This window comes from Cervus canadensis, chromosome 22, assembly GCF_019320065.1.
Source record: "Cervus canadensis isolate Bull #8, Minnesota chromosome 22, ASM1932006v1, whole genome shotgun sequence".
Classification (NCBI taxonomy): Eukaryota; Metazoa; Chordata; class Mammalia; order Artiodactyla; family Cervidae; genus Cervus; species Cervus canadensis.
Window position 1 is genome coordinate 6077459 of NC_057407.1, and position 19801 is coordinate 6097259.

Here is a 19801-nt window from a genome sequence, read left to right on the forward strand (position 1 = left end):
AAATAACCCAGAGTAAGGGAGTAGGGGGTGATGATCAGTGTAGGGGGTGTTGATGAGGTGGGCAGGGCAGGCCTCTCTAAGGAGGTGACGTTTGAGCAGGGACCTGGGGGGTGAGATGTGTGGGTGAACAGGGAACTACATGGGGAAAAGCTCTAAGGTGGGAGAGAGCTGGCATGGCGGAGGAACAAAAGAGGAGATGGGGGTGGGGCGAGGAAGGGCTGGCCAGTCGAATTAATTGGGGCTCCTTTCAGAAGCAAGTAGTATAAACGTCAGCTCAAGTTAACTTAAGAAAAAAAAAAAAGACATGTTGACTTCAGGTATGGCTGTATCCTGGTGCTCAAACGACTTTTCTCATTCGTCATCTCTGCTTTGCATCTCTGTTACTGTCATTCTCAAGAAGGTCGCAGCAGCCCCAGCTAGATGACCTATGTGTCTGTAACTGCAAAAAAAAAAGATGCTCTGCTGTAAGGTCCAGCATGGCAGATGGGAGCAGGCTGGGCGGAGATCATGAGAGAGAAATATGTGGGAGGGGAAGGGAGCCATCTGCAGACAGAGCACCTGGGTCCAGCCTTGTAGAGTCTGGACTTTGGACTTCATTCTGAGTGTACTGGAAGCCATAGAAGGTTTTAAACAGGGAAGTGACCTGATCCAGTTTATGTTTTAGGAATTGTCAGTCTTGTTGTGGTGTGGTGAAGAAATTGTCAGAGCAAGGGATTAGCAGGGAAATCGATGAGGAGGCTAGCGTGGTCATCCAGGTGTGCCTTCGTGATGGATGTAGAGGTAGAGGGAAGGAGATGGACCGGGAGTTGGGGAGGGGAGCACTTGGGAGAAAGCCTGGACAAGCCTGGGGTAGAGATGGGAGTAGGGTCCCTGGGAGAGACTTGCAAGAGTCTCAGGCCTGAAGGGACTGGGGTATGGGAGGGAGCTCTGTGTCAGGGACAGGACGGCAGGCAGCCCCTAGAGGTAGGGCCTGTTTCCCCAGATGGCATGAGCCCCCTGAGCAGGAGGAGTCCCAGTTAGGGGCCCACTGAGCCTGGAGCCCGGAGCCCCCTTCCTCAGCTTGAGGAAAGGAGAGTTGAGGGGCCAGGCAGCCCACCCAGCAGACAGCAGGAGGCCCAGAATTGAGGAAGCCCCTAATTCAGCCATGGCCCTTCATTGCCCCTTCTTTCACTGCTGGGTCCATGGCAGGACGTATCCCCTGTGAGCAACATCAGGGTCCTAGGTAGGCCCCAGAGCTTCTCAGGACCTGGCCTGGCCTGGCCTCTTCTTGGTGCCTAAGGGCAGTTCAGGGGGTCTGCCCTGCCTACCAGGGAGACTTACTCAAGTCCCATGCAAGAGAAGAGTTGCCCAGCATCTAGGCTTGTAGTGGGCAGTGGGCCCAGTGTGGGCCCACCCACCTCTGACTCACCAGGCTAGAGTGAGTCTCATGCCATTTCCAAAGTTTCAATAGCAACAAAAAAACAAATGTTCAAGCAGATGAGTCATGAGCATTTTTTCTAAGGTTTCTGCTCTTACTGGGCTTCAGGTATGGCTAGATCAAAGTGTATCTGAGTTAAGCCTCCCAGGCATGTACCTGGGGGCAGTTTCCAAAGATTGCATGCTTCAAAAGGGGCTTGGGTCTCCATGTATCATTCTAGGGATGTGTCCATGCCCAAATCTGGCAACTAATGAAGTGAAGAGACTAAGGCACAGAGAACCTAGGAGAGTGACTGGGTCTGGGAGCATGGCTGCTCTCAAGGTCATCTATGGAGCTCTTGTTTGGGGCTCAGTGCTTTCACATACGTCATCTCTTCTAATATGACAGTCTTAGAAGGGAATGTTGTAATCCCCACTCTATGGATGACGAAAATGAGGCTGAGAAAGGGCCTGCATGTGTTTGTCATGCATAATAAGTTCAAAGTGAGTGCTCCCCCCTGCCCTCCGGAAATGATGAGTATCATAGCTTCCCATTTTAGAAAGAATCTTATAAAGCAAGGCAATCTATCTTTTCACTCCAAGCATCCACCCTCCCTCCCTCCCTTCCTCCCTTCTTTCTTTCCTTTATTCCTAAATGATTCACAGATGATCTACTACGTACTCACAGTGTGCAGGCCTTAGGAATGTGTAACAGTGATTAAAAAACAGACACGGGCCCTGCTGTCAGTGGTCTAGTGTCGAACATTAATCCAGCAGTCACAGGAATGCATATAGAACACAACCAGAGTGCGTGGTAGGTGAGTCTGGGAAGGGCCCCACGAGGAGGTGGGGTTGAGCAGAGTGTAGGAGGATGAGTGGGAGTTTGCCGGTCGCTCCTGGGGTGGAAACAGCATTAGCATTCAGGCAAGGGAACAGAACAGACAAAGGCCTGGTGGGAAGAGTTAGCGGCGTGGCCGCAGCAGAGACGGTGAGAGAATGGGGTGTTGGGTGGGGCTGGGGGACCTGGGGTGGGCCACCTGGGGCTTCAGAGATCACAGTGAGGACTTCTGTCTTTATCCTAAGAACAAGATGAGGAGGATGTGGTATAAACAGGATTGCTTTTCCAAGTGGAAGGAGAGAGGCCAGTGGAGAGGCTCCTGCAGTCACCCAAACAAGAGGTGAGAAAGACTTAGAGCAGGGGCTGTGGAGGCGCAGTGCGGTGAGTGGCTTCAAGGAAATGTGCGTGCTAAGTTGCTTCAGTTGTGTCCGACTCTTTGCGACCCCATGGGCCGTAGACCCCCAAGCTCCTCTGCCCAAGGGATCCTCCAGGCAAGAATACTGGAAGGGCAAAACTGACAGGACTTGGATGATAGAGAGGAAAGTGACAGGGTCACTCTTGCGTTCTGAGCTGCCCACCTGGAGAGAAGATGAGGCCTTTGCTGGGGACGGTGAATCCTGGGGAGAATGAGATGGGGGTGGAGAAGTTTAAGGCTTGGATTTCAGATAGGAACTCCTATCTCACATCAAGCACACACGGAACTGAGGGAGAAGAAAGCAGAGTGGTGGGGGAGGTTTTTGGTAATTATTTCTTAGTTCCAAAACAAAAGGATAAGCAACAAAAGGAAAAACTGGTTAAACTGGACTTCACCAAACTCACAAAGTTTTATGCAGCAAAGGATACTATCAACAGAGTGAAAAGATGATCCATGGAGTAAGAGAAGATACCTGCAAATGGTATCTGTGATAAGGGATTTATATTAAGAACTCCTGCAACTCAACCAAAAAAAAAAAAAAAGCCAAACAACCCAATTGAAAATGAGCAAAGGACTTGAATAGACATTTCTCCAAAGATGATATGCAAATGGCCAATAAATACATGCAAAAATGCTCAACATCACTAATCATTAGGGAAACGCAAATCAAAACCACCATGAGATTTCACTTCGCACCCATTAGGATGGCTCTTAAAATAAAACAGAAAATTGGCAAGGATGTAGAGAAATTGGGACCCTTGTGCACTGTTAATGGAAATGCAAAGTTGTATAACTGCTATAAGCAATTGTATGGTGGTTCCTCAAAAAATTAAACATAGAGTAACCATACAATCCAGCAGTTCTGCTCCTGGATATATACCCAAAAGAACTGAAAACTGATATTTTCACATCCATGTCCATAGCAGCATTATTCACAATGGCCAAAAGGGGGAAGCTGCCCAAATTTCCACCAACAGAATAAAGGATGAACAAAATATTGTTTATACATATGATGGAATATTATTCAGCCTTAAAAAGGAAGGAAAGTCTGACACATGCTGGAACATGGATGAACCTTGAAGACATCATGCCAAGTGAAATACAGCACAAAAGGACGAATACCGTGTGATTCCACATACATGAGGTCCCTAGCATAGTCAAAATCGTGTACAGAAAGTTGAATGGTGGGGCCAGGGGCTGGTGGGGAGGAGGGGATGGGGGGACAGTGTTTGAGGGGACAGAGTTGCAGTTGGGGAAGATGAAAAAGTTCCAGAGACTGATGGTGGTGATGGTTGTACAACAGTGTGAATGTACTTAATGCTACTGACCTGTACACTTCAAAATGGTTAAAATGGAAAATTTTGTGTTACGTAGATTTAACTGCAATAGGAGGAGAAGTAGATGAGAAACGTTGAGACGGCACATAGATCTGAAGGTAAAAGCTGCAACTCTAAAACCTCTAGAAGAAGGCACAGGAGAACATCTTCACCTTGGAGTAAGAAATGATTTTCAGAAAAGACACAGGAAAGTGTTTATCGTAGGGAAGAAACTGACAGGTTGGACTTGAGATGGGTTGAGTGTGAGGTGTGGGGACATCAGGGTAGCGGGACCAGGTACGAAGCTGGTTGTTGTTCTTAATGAGACCTGGGTGGGAGGAACCACATGTGAGACCCCTGCAGTCAGCTGATATTTCCAGCTACAGTCTGCCCTTGGGGGCCCCAGTGGGGTCACCCACTTTATGACCCGCCAGTCTAGAATAAGTGTCTTTGGGTCACTTCTGGAATGGGTCTAGCTGTGGATGTCCAAGCAGATGAACCCCTGAGTATCTTCTCAAGGTATCTTCTCTGAGTGCCGTCTCACTGGGCTGTGGCTTATACCATCCATCTGCTTCTCTGGCCAGATTTGGGGTGCATCTGTGACAAGAGCTCTCTGCACTGCACTGCCGCCTTCATGCCCATCCCCGGGGCTAATGGAGGAGTCAGATGAAATCTCATTTCCTCTGATCCTAGAGGTTGATCAATTAAGGTGACAGGAACTCACTGATCTGGAAGAATTAGCTTTGCATCTTACTTGGGTAAGACCAGTATCTGAGCTCTTTCTGCTCAATCCACACTGGCGTGATTCTCAAGTAGCCTTGCCTTGCTGAAGGCCCCCAAACCTGGGGTCCCAGCCTCAAACCTTGCTCTCTCTAACCGTGCCCAGGCCCCTGGATTTCCTGGCTCTGCCATCTTGTTACTCTTCCTACATGACATTCATTGGCAAAGTAGGCAGTTGGCTTGGTCCCACCACATAGTAATTCCAGCTGGGTCTTTGTGGGACGGAAGGGTCAGGGACTGCTTTGAGAAGTTGGTGAAAGCCACAGGCTTCCTCTTCAGGAAAAAAAAAAGTAAATCTACACAGACCTTTACAAAGGACCTTTACATGGACCTCAGCTAAAGGCAGCCTGATTGGGGCTCCCTGCAAGGGTGCCAAGGCTACCCAAATGCTTTTCTGCTTTGCCCTCTGGTTCTCTTCAGGGGGAGACATAATTTATGCAGTTTTGCAGATGGAGAAACTGAGATTCAGAGGAGTAACCCTAACTGCTTGCCTGGTCCTAGAAGGAGTAACCGGGCTTGTGAGCTGGGAATTCCCAAACTATTTCTCCTCCTGTATGGTTGAGAGTTCCTACCCCACCCTCTCACCCCCAGTTTCTCTGAGCAGGAGGGAGGGGTATGAAGTAGTTGGTGGTGGGCAGCTTGACCCCCAGAGGGTGGCGCTTTCGCTCGAATCACCCTTGAGTCCCCAGCATCCAACTCGCGGCCCCAGAATCTACCAACTGAATGACAAGTAAGAGAATGCATGGGGCATTGTAGAGGGAGGGGCCTTTGGCCTTGGAGACATACATGCTCCTAGTCATCAGCGCTGTCCATCCTAGCTCTGTGGTCTGGGCCTCTCTCAGCCTCCGTTTCCCTGTCTGTAAAATGGGAGCATCGACACTGCTCTGACAGCCATTGGGAGATGAAGGAGACAGTTGTGGGACAGGGACTCTGCTCAATGTGTCACAGATGTTGTCACACGTCACCTCCCCCAAAGCCTGGGCACACACATGGAAATGTCCCCATCTTGCAGATGAAGAAACCGAGGCTCAGAGCAAGGCAACGATGTGCCCAAGGCCGTGTGGAAGTAGCTGATCTCAAATCAGAGTCCAGGTCTGTGCCCTTGAACAAATGCATGGTGCCTGACCCCTCCTAGGTGGCCATTAAATGGCCAAGGTGCCTCCCCCCGACCCTAGCCCACCAGCTAGAGGGGCCTTCTGCAAGGGTCTGTGGGTGGTAACATCAGACACAGGACAGAATAAAAGTGGCCTTGTAGCATGCGGGGGGCTTCCCTGGCGGCTCAGCGGTAACAAATTCACCTGCAGTGCAGGAGATTCAGGAGACTCAGGTTCAATCCCTGCATCGGGAAGATCCCCTGGAGGAGGGCATGGCAACTCCAGAATACCACTCCAGTATTTTTGCTGGAGAATCCCACAGCCAGAGGAGCCTGGTAGCTAGAGTCCACAGGGTCGCAAAGCGTCAGACTTTACCGGACAGCCTGAGAGTGTGCAGAAGCTTTGTTGTGACCCCTGCAGACCACGCCCCGCCCCCAAGGCCTCTCTGATTTCCTGCACAGTCGAGTCTCTAGTGATGAGCTGGGGCGACGGTGAGGACAGTGAACTTGATTGCACCTCGTTCCGATTTTGTCTTTTCACTTTTTCCCTCTGCTGCCGCGACGGCAGGTGGGAGGCCCGGTGAGTGCCCAGCGGCCGCCCCTTGTTCTCACGCCCACTCACCTCCTCCCCGTGCAGCTTCCTTCCTGTGAGTCTGTTCAGAGCCGCAGCCCAGGCTCAGGGTGGAAAGGATGGGACGAAGTCCACGTTCTCAGCGCCCCCTCCAATCTCCGCTGCCGCAGCTCACATGCACTCCTCCAACTCATGGGTGACGCGAGGGTGGGTGTTTAGTGCAGGGTGGCTCTCTGTGAGCCTCGGGCGTGGGCCCGAGGCCCCTGAGACGCGATGGACCAGCCCCCGCCCCCTCCCCCAAGGCGCTCCCAGAAAGACAGTGATAATGTAGCGTGTCCAGAAGGCCATAGAAGCACAGAGGCGGGGTGGCAGAGAAGTCTGCCCGGGAGGTGAGAGAAGGCTTTAGAAGAGCAAGAGTTAGAATTAGCCTTTGCCCAAAGGAGGACACTTAGGCGGGGGAGCTGCCCTGGCAAAAGCCTGGAGGTGTGAAACTTCGCAAGGTGCTTCTTACGATTGGGAGGAAGGATCTGAGTGAGGGGCTGAAGGACATGAGACCGGAGAAGTTGGCAGGACCCGTGTGTGTCAAGCTACAGGTGACGAAGCTTGTCCTGAGGGCAGTAGGGACCCGCTGACGGCTTTGAGCAGGGGGTCACTCGACGGGTCAGCCAGTGGGCTGCATGGCTCTGTTCTCCTCCCTTGGTGAGCTCATCCAGCCCCGTGGCTTTAAATACCATCTTTAAGCTGCCGATGCCCATATTTCTATCTTCAGCCCGCATCTCTCTTCTGCACTCCCAACTCATCATCCAACTGGCCACTTGGCACCTCTACTTGGACGTCTCACAAGCATCTCAAAGTTAACAAGTCCAAAAAGAATTCTTGATCGTGCCCACTCACCTCCCCCCTCCCCCAAAAAAAAACCTCGCTCCTTCCCCAGCTTCCCATCCCAGTAAATGGCACCGTCACCCAGCCTCCTGCCTCAGGCAGAGCCCTTGTCGGCCAGGCTCCTCCGCCTCCGTCTCCCCGGCTCAGCCTCTGGGTTCTGCTTCCTATCTGCCACCTGCCCACGTGTCCTCAGCACCTCTGCCGCCCCTGCAGCCAGCGCCCCATCCCCGCCCGCCTGGATGACGCAGTAGCTGCTCTTTCTTCCTGCTCTCACCCTGCCGTTGTCTCCTCCAAAGGATGATGGGTTTTTAAAAAAGCAAAGGCTTGTGCTAACCTGCCACCTAAAAGTCTTCAGAAGTGTCCCTCTGCACCCAGAATAAAATCCAGCCTCTTCACCATCACTGTGAAGCTTCACACAGTCTGGCCCCTGCCCTTTTCTGAACTCGCCTCACTCACAAGTCTCAGCCATGGCTTTGGGTTATTAAAAGCGCGTCCCACCCCACTTCCTGCCTCAGGGTCTTTGCCTCCACGGTTCCCTCTGCCTGGCACCCGCTGGCCCCAGCTCTTTGCCTTGTCTACTTGGCAAAATAAGCTCCCCCGGCAGTTGGTTGTAATGCCGTTGTCGCTCCATAGTGCTTTTCACAACTTGTCTTTTCCTACAGAAGCCAGTTACGATGTGCCTGGCACACAGTAGGTGCACATTAAGTAAGTCTTGAGTTAGTAAATCAGAAAAGGCCAGAGCAGAAGCGGGCCTAGAAGCAGGAGGTCAGGGGAGAGAGAACCTGAAAAGATGGTTAAAGGACTAATAGAGGAAAGGAACTAGCACCCGGAGAGATGTTTAGATTCTGAAAGGCACTGGGGAGCCATGGAAGGATCCGGAGCCGAGCCCTGGGACTGAAAGTGATCCCTGGAGCGGGGGATGCTGTGTGCCAGGTGGCCACGTGACTGGGTTCTGAAGTCAGACTGCCTGGGCTCAGACCTTGGTTCCGCAACTTTCAGACATGAAACCGCAGCAAACCCCTCAGCCTCTGTGCCTCAGTTTCTTCCTCTATAAACCAGGGCCTCTTCCTGAAGCCTCTGCAGCCGGGAGGAGGCTGCCCATGGGAGGGCGTGTGTACAGTTCTTGCTCAGTAGACATGGAGCTTACAGTCTGATGGGGGAGACTGGCAGATGCACCCCGACCGTGGGTCCCCAGGATGAGCACTGGACCGGATGGACCAGCCACGGCCTGTGCAAGCAGAGAATTTAATCTGGGAGGTCAGGGAAGGCCTCCCGGCAGAAGTGACATTGGATTTGGGGGAGACAGTTTCCTTGAGAGAATATTTTTGAGTCAGCAGCCACTGGCCCGTGAACAAGGGAGGAGGAGGTGGGTTCTGGCTCCTCAGCTCCCAAAATAACCCGGATCTGAGGGCGGACAGCCCGGCAAGCCCCGGGAGCCGCTACCATGCCTCTCCTGGCTGGGTTCCGGCGACCTTGGAGCACTCCTTGCCCGGCCCTGTGCCCCCAGGTGGCCAGGAGGCTGGAGAGAGGGATGCCCACGCCAGAGACGGGGGCCCCAGGCCGAGGGGGCTGGGCCCTCTCTCCTCGATACAGGACACGGAGCTGCCCCGTGAGAGCAGTCGTGTTTGCAGCTCGGCTTCTGGGCCAGCCGCTCAGCCGCCGGGGCGGAGAGGACACGCGCCCAGTCCTCCCTCTCCTTCCTCGCTGTGTCACCCGTCGTCCCAGTTTCTCTGTGTCTCTGCGTCAGTCCTTTTGGCTCCGTGTCCGTCTGTCCACGTCCCTCCCTCCCTCTCTCTCTCCCTCTTCCTTCCTCCTCCGGGCCCCCTCCGGGCCCCCTCCGGGCCCCCTCCTTCCTCTCTCTCGCTCCCTCTCCTTTGCTACATCTCACTTTATCTGCTCCGAAGTCCACCTCTGTTGCTCTGCCCTCCCCCACCTCCCCTCCTCCCCCGGTCCCTCCCACCCCAGCCTCTCAGGTTCCTCTCTGCCTTACAGCTTCTCTTTCTCCCCTTTCTTCCCCCTCCACCCCACCCCCTCCTCCCCTTCCAGTGGGAGGCGTCCAGGAACAGGCACACGCACACACATGCACACGCACTTGCACACATGCTCTTGAGCCCAGCACCCTCCCGCGGTCTCCCACACTGACCAAGCCTGGTGCAGCACACAGAGATGGGGCAGGGCTGGCCAGAGGGCTGGGTGTCGAGGCTCACAGGGGCAGTAGGGGAGGGGTCCCAGCCTCCCCCAGCCCCCTCAGCCCTGTGCTCAGAGCTGGGGGCCGGGGGTGGGGTGGTGGGGCGGAGGTTCCTGAGCTATTTCCTCCCTCTGTGCAGCTGTGGGCTTCCCGGCCCTCGGTTGACGGGTCAAGTCATTGGGCCCATTCAGCAGAATTATAAATAGCAGCGTGTGCCCAGACTGGCCCACAGAGCAGCCCCGGCCGCCACAGTGCCCCCGGGCCCCCCGTCCTCCGCCCTCCAGCCATCCCTCTGAGGCCAAGCCTGCCCCTCCCGTGCGATGCCGGCGGGTCCCCAGGTCAGTATCCCATGTGCTGTCGCCATGGCAACCCGCCTGTCTCCATCCAGCCCAGGCTCAGGTTGCTGGAGGTGGGGGGTGTGGGCCACCGAAAAAAGAATCGAAGGCCACGGCTCAGTGCTGGGGCTTGCTGGCTCTCTTGGGGGCTGGGAAATGGGGTCCTCTCCCCCAGAAATCTCACGCTGCTGGGGAGGGGTGGGGCAGAGATGGCTGAGGCTGGGAGGTCTGGCAGCAGGGTGCTGCCAGTGAACTGGGCAAAGTGGGTCAGCCGGGGCCTTAAAGCCAGAGAGATGTGGGTTCAAATCCTGCATGTCCACCTACTACTTAGGTCACCTGGGGACCATCACTTCATCCTCTGAGTTCAGCATCCTCAGAGTTGGGTCAGGAGGAGTATTATGCCTCTCTCTCCGGGGTCTGCTGAAGAGATCAGAGACCAGCTGGAGGCGGGCCCCTCAGTCCTTCCCCATCCTCTCCTTAGTCCTCCTTAGCACCAGTGGGAGCAAAGCCTGCCGAATTCAGAGTCACTCTGACCGGCCTCCGTCATTCACCAGCTTGATGGTTTCCAGTAGGCTGCACAGCCTCTCTGAGCCTTGTTTTGTCCATCTGCAAAATAGGCAGGAAAACAAGCATCTGCCCCTCCCTGTTGTGTTGGGGTCAAGTTGGGCTGCAGCGGGAGAAGCCACCGCCATGGTGCCAGGCCCACAGCCCGTGCCCGGCATACAGCAGCTGCATTTGCCGTCACTTTCTGAATTGTTACTTGTCTTCCAGCCTTTCTCAGTGAGATGACCCTACCTTCTTCACTAACTCACTGGTAACTTCAGGCAACTCTCTTTCCCTCCCAGGGCTCCGTCTCTCCATCCACAGAATGGCCACAGGACCACCCCGGCCCTGCCCAGGTCTGAGATTTGTGTATTTCAAGCGGCCCCACTGGGCTGGGCCATATCTATTATTATTAACTGACGCCCTCACCCGAGCCCTGTCCTCAGCCCCCGAAACCTAAGCTGCCGAGTTGCCTGGCAACCAGGGCACAAGCCGGGGAGGCTTGGGTGTCAGGGTGTCCAGCTGCAGCCCCCTCCCTGAGGGACTGGAACCCCGTCACTGTGGTCACCGTGTGGCTGGGAAGCAGGAGGACTCAGGGCCGGGACCTTGGACCAAGGCAGTCCGGGAGTGGCCTCCCGTTCCTCTCATACCTGCTCAGGGCCAGTCTGTCTCAGAGCCCACTTTTCTCAGGGTAAAAGGGGCCATGGGCTTGGGATATTTTTATAGGCGGGGCACGTGGTCAGACTCAGAGAGGGAGAAATCGGAGCTTCCTTGCACTGCTAACTGATACAGTGGCTGTCACTGTCACCCTCTTCTTGGAAGCCTGCAGCCCAGGTTTGCCCAAAAGCACAGTTGATTCCCTGACCTACTCCTAGCCCCGCCCTTGGGAGGCCTGATGCTGCTTCCTGGAGCTGTGAGGGCACTTTGCACGGACACATTTAACCAATCACATCACCTGTCTGTTGTCCAGGCCTCCCACATGACCTCCCCTGTGTCTTCATTCGTTCATTCACCCACCAAACATTTTACTGAACTTGCATCCCAGCTCTACTGTGTGCTGCCCGAGGGACCGTGGGCAAGTTACTTTACCTCTCTTTGCTTCATTTTGCTTTTCTGCAAAATGGGATAATGAGAATACCTGCCTCGGAGTTGTGATGGGGATCCAATGAGATGTTGTTGTTCAGTCTCTAAGTTGTGTCCAACTGTTTGCGACCTCATGGACAGCAGCATGCCAGACCTCCCTGTCCTTCACTATCTTCCAGAGTTTGCTCAAACTCATGTCCGTTGAGTCAATGATGCCATCCAACTGTCTTATCCTCTGTCGTCCCCTTCTCCTCCTGCCCTCAATCTTTCCCAGCATCAGGTCTATTCCAGTGAGTTGGCTCTTCGCATCAGGGGGCCAAAGTATTGGAACTTCCGCTTCAGCATCAGTCCTTCCAATAAATATTCAGGGCTAATTTCCCTTAGTATTGGCTGGTTTGATCTCCTTGCTGTCCAAGGAACTCACAAGAGTCTTCTCCAGCACCACAATTCAAAAGCATCAATTCTTTGGTGCTCAGCCTTCTTTATGTCCAACTCTTACATCCGTACATGACTACTGGAAAAACCATAGCTTTGACTATACGGACCTTTGTCAGCAAACTGATGTCTCTGCTTTTTAATACACTGTCTAGGTTTGTCATAGCTTTGCTTCCAAGGAGCAAGCGTTTTTTAATTTCATGGCTGCAGTCACCATCCGCAATGATTTTGGAGCCCAATGAGATGATGTGTATAAAATACTTAGCACAGAGCTTGGCACATAGAAAATGCTGCATAAATGCTAATTTATTGTGATTATTTGTAAGAAATTGTGCAGGCACCGTGCCGCACAGAGAGAGAACACCATCAACCTTTCTGAGAACAGGGCTGTGTCCTATTCCTCACCATCCACATCACATCCCACAGGTCCAGACACATAGCGGACCCAGAGCAAGAGTTTGCTAAATGAGTGGAAGTGAGAAATGAACTGTTTGCCCCCAAATCCCCTGCTGCTCAGGGAACTGATTGCTGAGACATTGGCTTTAAACCTCTTCTGTCATTCTGGATACTTCTTAGAATCTGTTATGTTTGGCTGCATCATCCACAAAGTTACCAAAGTGGGTTTGCAGTCTCTCTGTAGATGTTTGGTCTCTGCCCTGTGTTTGCTGCGGGGGTAGGGCGGGTAGCCGCATGGCTAATTCAGGTGGACTTGAACTGCAGGGCAGACAGCTTGCAGAGCAGTGGGAACCTGAGAGCAAGCACTGCCTTGCGTTCTGCACCCTGGGGGCCTCCCCTGCCTCGCCGCCACCCCAGCACTGTGTCTCAGGGGCCTGTGTCTAGGAACTTGCTTATCCTCTTGTGCCTCAGTCTCCTTATCTTTCAAATGGGCACCCTGCTTCCTCTGCCCCAGGGTCACGGGCGAGACCAAGGAGGGTGTACCATGAAGAACTCCTTCCAGCAACAGTCCTGAATTATGAGATAGTGATGCTATCCATGGAAAAGGGCTGGGCTGGTGCCTCCCCAGGCCTCCCATTCGTCAGCAGAGCCACATTGGGTGGCCGCCAGCCCCCTGGCCCGGGGGCGGTTTCTAACAGCAGGTGACGCGGCCAGGCTGGCGGCTCCAGGATTTCACCCTTGACTTCTTCCATACACAGGAAGGGGCTGCCATCTGCTTCCCAGCCCCTCACACTCAACCTGCCGGGTCAGCCAAAGACCCTGCCTCACACCTGTCAGCAGTGGAATGGACCAGAATCCCACTGGGGGTTTCCTTATGGACGCTAAAGTTGGCAAAGCCTAGGGGCCTCCTCCCAGCCCCCAGCCCTCAGCCCACCTGGAGGCCAGGCACTGTATCTTCCCCCTTGAGGCGGGGGAGCAGGGTGGCCCTGGCTTTCTCTCTCCCTGCAGAACAGCACATCCCACTCCTGTGACATCCACTGGGTCCAGGTCTGGGAATCTGCTGCATGCCAAGGTCAAGAGTATAGCTTTGGGAGTCAGTCCCTAGGGCAGAACCCCATGTGACCTTAGCCAGTCACCCCGCCATCTGAACCTCAGTGTCCTCCTCTGTAGAGTAAAGGAAATCAGAATTCCAACCTTGGAGGCTGTTGTGGGTATGAGCAAGGTTGTACATAGACAAAATTAAATATAAGGAGCAGCAGCCACTAATAATAAAATTAGGCTTCCCTGGTGGCTCAGATGGTAAAGAATCCACCTGCAATGCAGGAGACCCGGGCTCAATCCCTGGGTCAGGAAGATCCCCTGGAGGAAGAAATGGCAACCCAATCCAGTATTCTTGCCTGGAGAATCCCATGGATGGGCTGTAGGCCATGGGGTCACAAAGAGTCAGACATGACTGACACACACATGATTCTTTGCATTGCTGTTACTGCTGCTCTGATGCCATGATTACTGTGACCTCCTCCCCACCAGGGAGGTGATCTCATTTCCTCAAATTAGCCTTCAGGGGCCATCCTTCCTGGAGCCATCCTTCCTGGAGGCACCATCCAGTGCCAGGCACACAGTAGGTCCTCAGTGTATGCTCTCTGCCTTTGTGTTCAAAAGCAAGCACCTGCGGAAGAAGTGGATGAGCCCAGGTCCCAGGCAGTGTTGTTCTCCCTGTTTCTGAGGTCAAGCCACGGGTTTCTGTGGTCTGTCAGCAAGCCTCTGTCAGACACTGACCCTGTCAGATACCCTGGGACCTGGAGAGGGATGGACATAGCCCCCTGGTGTGAACGGTCAAGCCCGGTGGAGGGATCAACTGATTCTGCCTGGAGAGTGGGCTCAGCATAGTGTTCACTGAGGAGGGGGCTCTCAAGTGGGGCCCTGCAAGGTGAATAGGAGTCCAGCAGATGGAGGAGAAGCAAGTGGGAGGGAAGAGTTTGTGCCAAACCAGGACGGATTTTTCACAAGGCAGCACTGAGTTGATTTTTTTATTTTTTAAAGGAGAAAATTACCCCGCCCCCATAGATGTCCCAGTGTCCAGAGATGACTCTGGCCAACCTGAAAGCAAACATGCCCTTGGGGGAGGGGATTCCAGAACCACAGAGGTCCCCCTCCCTGGGCCTGATCCAGTGTCCAAGACTTAGCACAAGCCGGTACACGGGGGTCTCTTAGAAGCCATCTAGTCTGACTTCCTCATTTTACAGATAGAGAAACTCAGGTTCAAAGAGGTAAGACCAGTGGCACAGCTACAGCTAAGGGCAGACCTCCCAAGGCCCACCCAGTATGGCTGGGGGTGACCAGCCCTGGAGGTGCATGTTCTGTGCAGGATTCTGAGCCCCTAGGTTCCCCCCAGAGACATCACTCTCTGCCAGGCCCCCCACCACAGGCTCCTGTGTCTTTCTCCTCTTTATTAATGAAATATAAATGATCAGTGGATTCTTTGTGAACTTCAAGCTGAGAAACATTTTATGACCGCTCTTATATAAATGGTATTCTGTTGTCACTGTCTTTTTGTTCAAGGCAAGCTCTAATGGCAGAGTTCCCTGAGAGATAAAGTCATCTGGTGATGTGGTGTGGGGTTCAGAGGTTCAGGGCCACCTTGCAGTTGGCCGTGGAGGCAGTGACAAAGCCTCTGCTACAGGTTGGCCTTCTGTTCTGTTCTGGAGCCTTTGTGGACGCCCCCTCTCGCCACCCACCCATCTCCCAAACTGGGAGGCTAAGGTAATCTCAAGGTAGTGATGAAGCTCTTTGCCATGACTCATGACTCCCTAACAGCCCCCTATATCTAAAGTCTTATTTTTTCCAAAATACATACACTTCTGCACATCCCAGCACAGCCCTCACTCAGACATGTTCAGGCGAGTTTATACAACCCTTGTGCAACCTACCTGCGTGCTCCCCCGCCTTGACACGCACGGGCACACACCTGTCTGTGTACTCAGGATTGCACAACCACTCACACATTCTGCCCTGGCACACACGCGTGTATGCGCCCATGGTAATGAATGTCCAAAGGAGAAGAGGGAGCAGGGTTACCGTGTGTGAGTCCATTAACCGTAAAACAGACAAACAAAAAATGTTAGCCCGATTTCAGCTCAACCCACAGAATTTAGGAGTTACTAGCTTTGGTGTTGTTTAGTCACTAAATCGAATCAGTCTTTTTGCGACCCCTATGGACTGTAGCCCATTGGGCTCCTCTGTCCATGGGATTTCCCAGACAAGAATACTGGAGTGGGTTGCCATTTCCTCCCGCAGGGAATTTTTCCTGACCCAAGGATCAAACCTGGGTCTCCTGGTTGAAAGGTGGAGTCTTTCCTACTGAGCCATGTGGGAAGCCCCAGGTGGAAGGAGAGAGTGAAACCCCTATTAAGGGAGGCATGCAAGCACAAGCAGGATTTACACAGGTGCTATGAAGAGGCTTGAGAGTCACGGGGATTTTGACCTCTGAGGGCCCTCCTGGTCTCTGGATTCAAGTAAGCTTGGGGAATCAAGGCCTCTTCTGGCTTTCCCTCAAATTTTACAAACAGTGGCTTCCCAGGTGGCTCAGTGGTAAGGAATCCCCCTGCAAGGCAGGAGACGCGGGTTTTGCAGATTTGATCCCTGGGTTGGGAAGATCCCCTGGAGAAGGAAATGGCAACCCACTTCAGCATTCTTGCCTGGGAAATCCCGTGGACAGAGGAGCCTGGCAGGCTGGAGTCCACGGGGTCACAAAGAGTGAGACATGACTGAGCTACTAAACAATCACCACTTCTGGGGAGGGGCTCCTTGGAGTGCCCCCAGAGTCCAGGATGTGGTGGACAAGGACCGGCTCTGAGCAGGCCTGACATCATTGGGGTCCATGGCCACCCTCTAAAGATGCACACGTAGGAGCCCCCCCACAAACCCGGCACCCGTTTTGTGCCAGGCCTGACCCTGGAGAGGGAGAGAGAGGCGGCAGCTCTGGGCTGGTCAGTCGGTTGTAATAACGAGTCTGGGGTAATGAAGGCCCTGTTTAGCAGTAGGAGGAAGGGACTGAAGTGTCTAGAGAGACAGGGAGTGATTGAGGGGGCCTGGAGAAAGCTTCCGGGACTTGGGAGTTGTGCGCGATTTGAGCGTGGGTTCTGACTGCATCTGAGACCCCAAACGTAAACTCCCCTGCGGGACCCCCACAGAGAGCAGGCCCTAGAGGCGGTGTGACACGAGGCCTGGAATCTAGGCGACATCAGTACCTCCAGGAGTCCCTGTATCCCTCCCTTTCTGGGAGGCTTCCAGAGCCATGGGGAACCCCAGAAGAGGGGGGGGAGGGCAGCCATGGCTGGAGGAGGACCTTTGAAAAGCAGATTCATGGTGATGGGAGTGCTGGGCCTTGCCCAGAGAAAAGGAAGTAGACAGAGCCCCTCACCCCACCTCTCCCAGGTAGCCTCATCACCGGACTTGGGAGGAGGAGGACAGCCACTGCAAGGCTGGGAAATCAGACGGGGCGGAGCCATTGGGGGCCACCATGAGAGGTCTGCCTATGTGGGTACCTCCAGGGTCCCAGGGTTGGGGTCTCCCGGGGCCTTGGGAGCACTCTGGGTTTTGAGGTCTTAAGCTTTTCTGGCAGGACTTAAACTTCCATGAGAAGCTGGAAGGGTCAGGCTGGGGTTCAGGGCTGGTTCTTTGCCAGACATGGGGAGGAGATATTTTCAAGGAGTCCCTTAGGCCTCCTGGCCAGCTCCTGGGACTGGAGATGGACTAGCACTCAGGGAAACTCCTACACAAGCATGAAGGTGAGACACATCCCTGGAACGTTAGAGAGGGCTGTGTCAGGGGGTGAAAGCTCTGGCAGAGGCCTTGGGCCTGAACCTGGCTCTGCCAACACCTGCTCTGTGGCCTGGGGCCAGTGTCTTCCATTCAGGGTCTCTGTTTCCTCATCTAGAAATTGCTATCATTCCCGTTGATCGTGTGTCTGTCGCTGGCCAGGCCCTGGCCTGAACCCTGTACACTGCATCAATTCATGTTGTCTCCTCAGCCACCCTGCAAAGTAGGGATGATTATTGTCTCCATTTTACAGATGTGGCAACTGAGGCCAGAGAGCTGCCCTGATTTACCCACGATCACTCAGGGCTGGCAGATTGAGGGTTCTCACCCAGATCTCTCTCACTGTCTTGTTGAGTGACAAGGGGCTAGGCAAAGAGTTGTTGTTCAGTTGCTCCGTCGTGTCCGACTCTTTGCAACCCCATGGACTGCACCACACCAGGCTTCCCTGTCCTTCACTCTCTCCCAGAGTTTGCTCAAACTCATGCCCAAAGAGTCGGTGATGCCACCCAACCATCTCATCCTCTGTCACCCCCTCTCCTCTTGCCTTCCATCTTTCCCAGCATCAAGGTGTTTGCCGGTGAGTCAGCTGTTTGGATCACGTGGCCAAAGTATTGTAGCTTCAGCTTCACCATCAGTCCTTCCAACGAATATTTGGGGTTGATTTCCTTTAGCAGTGACTGGCTGGATCTCCTTGCTTTCCAAAGGACTCTGAAGAGTCTTCTCCAGCACCACAGTTCCGAAGAATCAATTCTTTGGCTCTCAGCCTCAAACAAAGGGGTTCTGAACCTGCTAGGTTGTGAGTCCAATGAAAAGTGGTTAAAGACTATGGATGGAAAGAGAAGCTTCCTGGGAGTAGAAGGAAATTCCCTAGAGAAGCTGGCACTAGGGATTGTGGGCATAGGGACCCAGACATGGGGTCGAAGGTGACTGGCGAAGAAGAGCTGGTGTTCCGAGTGGGAATGCCAGGCTGCACACCCCCGCCTCGCCTCCTTACGTTCACTTCAGGGCCGGACCTCAGCAGCAGGCCCGTGGCTCAGCACAGCTTCCGTGAGGCTGGGGTCCCCTGGGCCCGCGTCCCTGGGGAGGCTGCATTCGCATCTGTCTCTGTGCAGATGGCTGGTGAGCGCAGCTCGCGGCCCCCACCCCCACCCGCACCCCCTTCTGTCGCCGGGACCGGCTGCGCAGGGGAGCGTTATTTTTAGAAGCGGCACCATCTGTTCAAGGTGCCGGGCAGATTCTGTTTGTCTCCGCAGTGGCCGGGACAGCCATGCCGTGTCAGGGGGAGGGCTGCAGAGCCGGCCTGCCGGGTGCGGGAGCCAAAGAGATGCTGCGGGCCCACGAGGCGCGGGATTCTGGGGTCTGGGGTCTGGAGCCTCCAGGGCTGAGACTCTGGGGCCAGGGCAGTCAGCGTGGAGGACAGGCTAGGTGTGGGGGTGTCCTGTGCTCCCAGCACCCTACCAGGTCCCTGGGCCTGAGCCTGGATCTACCTCCTGACAGATCCTGAGTGCCCTGCCCTGACCTTACCCCTGCCCTCCAGCTTTGGGTAGAGAACAGAGACACGTGGGGGTGGAGGACAGTACGAGGGCCAGACCGCAAGGACCCCTGGTGGGATGTAACACGGGGCCTGGCAGAAGACGCGGACCTGACCAGTGTAGTCCACACGGGCGGAGGCATCTCCCTGCTGGACCCAAGATGCCCCAGTGTGTCCCACTGCCTTTGCCACCACCACCTTCCAGGCTTCTGAGTCATCTCAGGAGGGACTTAGGCAGGGCTTCTGATGGCAGATTGCTTGGGTTCAGATCCAATGGTGATGTGACCGTGGGCAACTTCCTTAACCTGGCAAAGCCTCCATTTGCCCGTCTGTGAAATGGGATACTGGAGCATCTGCTTCCCAAGTCTTAGGTGCCCATTTGCCAACTTGCTGGCTGTAACGCTTGCCCCCCCAACCCCCAGCTGCATTCAGCATCTGCTTGTGTGGCCACTCGGCCGGCCAGCTTCCGCTTTCCAAATGCAGACTGCCCCCCAGATCTGTTGTCTTTCCACAGTCCGGTTGTTTCCTCAGCCATGGAACCAGCACTGGTGGAAATCAGTCCTGTGCTGGGGGCTGGGGAAGCTCTGTCCTCAGGGAGTTTAATCTGGTGGGGCAGGCAAGCTTGGCAGAACCCACCCCAAGACTGAGGGTGGAGGGTGCGAAGTCGAGGAATGAGCCACACGTGATGGGCTGAAAGAGGGAAGGCGGTTCAAATGTATAACAGAGGAATTAGAGAGCCCCTGACATGCGGGAGCCGCCCCTGGGTTGGGAAGATCTCCCAGAGAAGGAAATGGCAACCCACTCTGTATTCTTGCCTGGGAAATCCCATGGACAAAGGAGCCTGGCGGGCTATAGTCAGTGGGGTTGCAGAGAGTCTGACACGACTTAGCAACTGAACCACAACAGAAATACATCACAGCGAAGTTAGCATTAAGGCCAGACCTTAGAGAGGAAGGGATGTTTTTGTTATTGTCCTTTTTTAAAAATTACTTTTTGATGTAGACCATTTTTTAAGTCTTTATTGAATTTGTTACACTGTTGCTTCTGTTTTATGTTTTGGGTGTTCTGGCCACAAGGCACGTGGGATCTTAACTCCCTGACCAGGGATCAAACCCACACCCCCTGCATTGGAAGGTGAAGTCTTAACCACCAGACTGTCAGGGAAGTCCCTGCAAGGAA

At 54.1% G+C, this 19801-nt stretch overlaps 1 protein-coding gene across 18 annotated transcripts in view; it reads left to right on the top strand.

Moving 5' to 3' along the window:
* The window catches only part of ATP2B2 (ATPase plasma membrane Ca2+ transporting 2), a 365670-nt gene that overhangs the window by 217483 nt on the left and 128386 nt on the right, over nt 1-19801 (top strand). Inside the window, exon 1 of one of the 18 annotated variants that reach the window (XM_043442917.1) lies at nt 9718-9816. The exons of the other annotated variants lie outside the window; for them this stretch is intronic. The gene's annotated coding sequence lies outside the window, so the exon portion shown is untranslated. Of the gene's footprint in view, nt 1-9717; nt 9817-19801 lie in introns of those variants that run through there. 18 annotated transcript variants of the gene reach the window in all.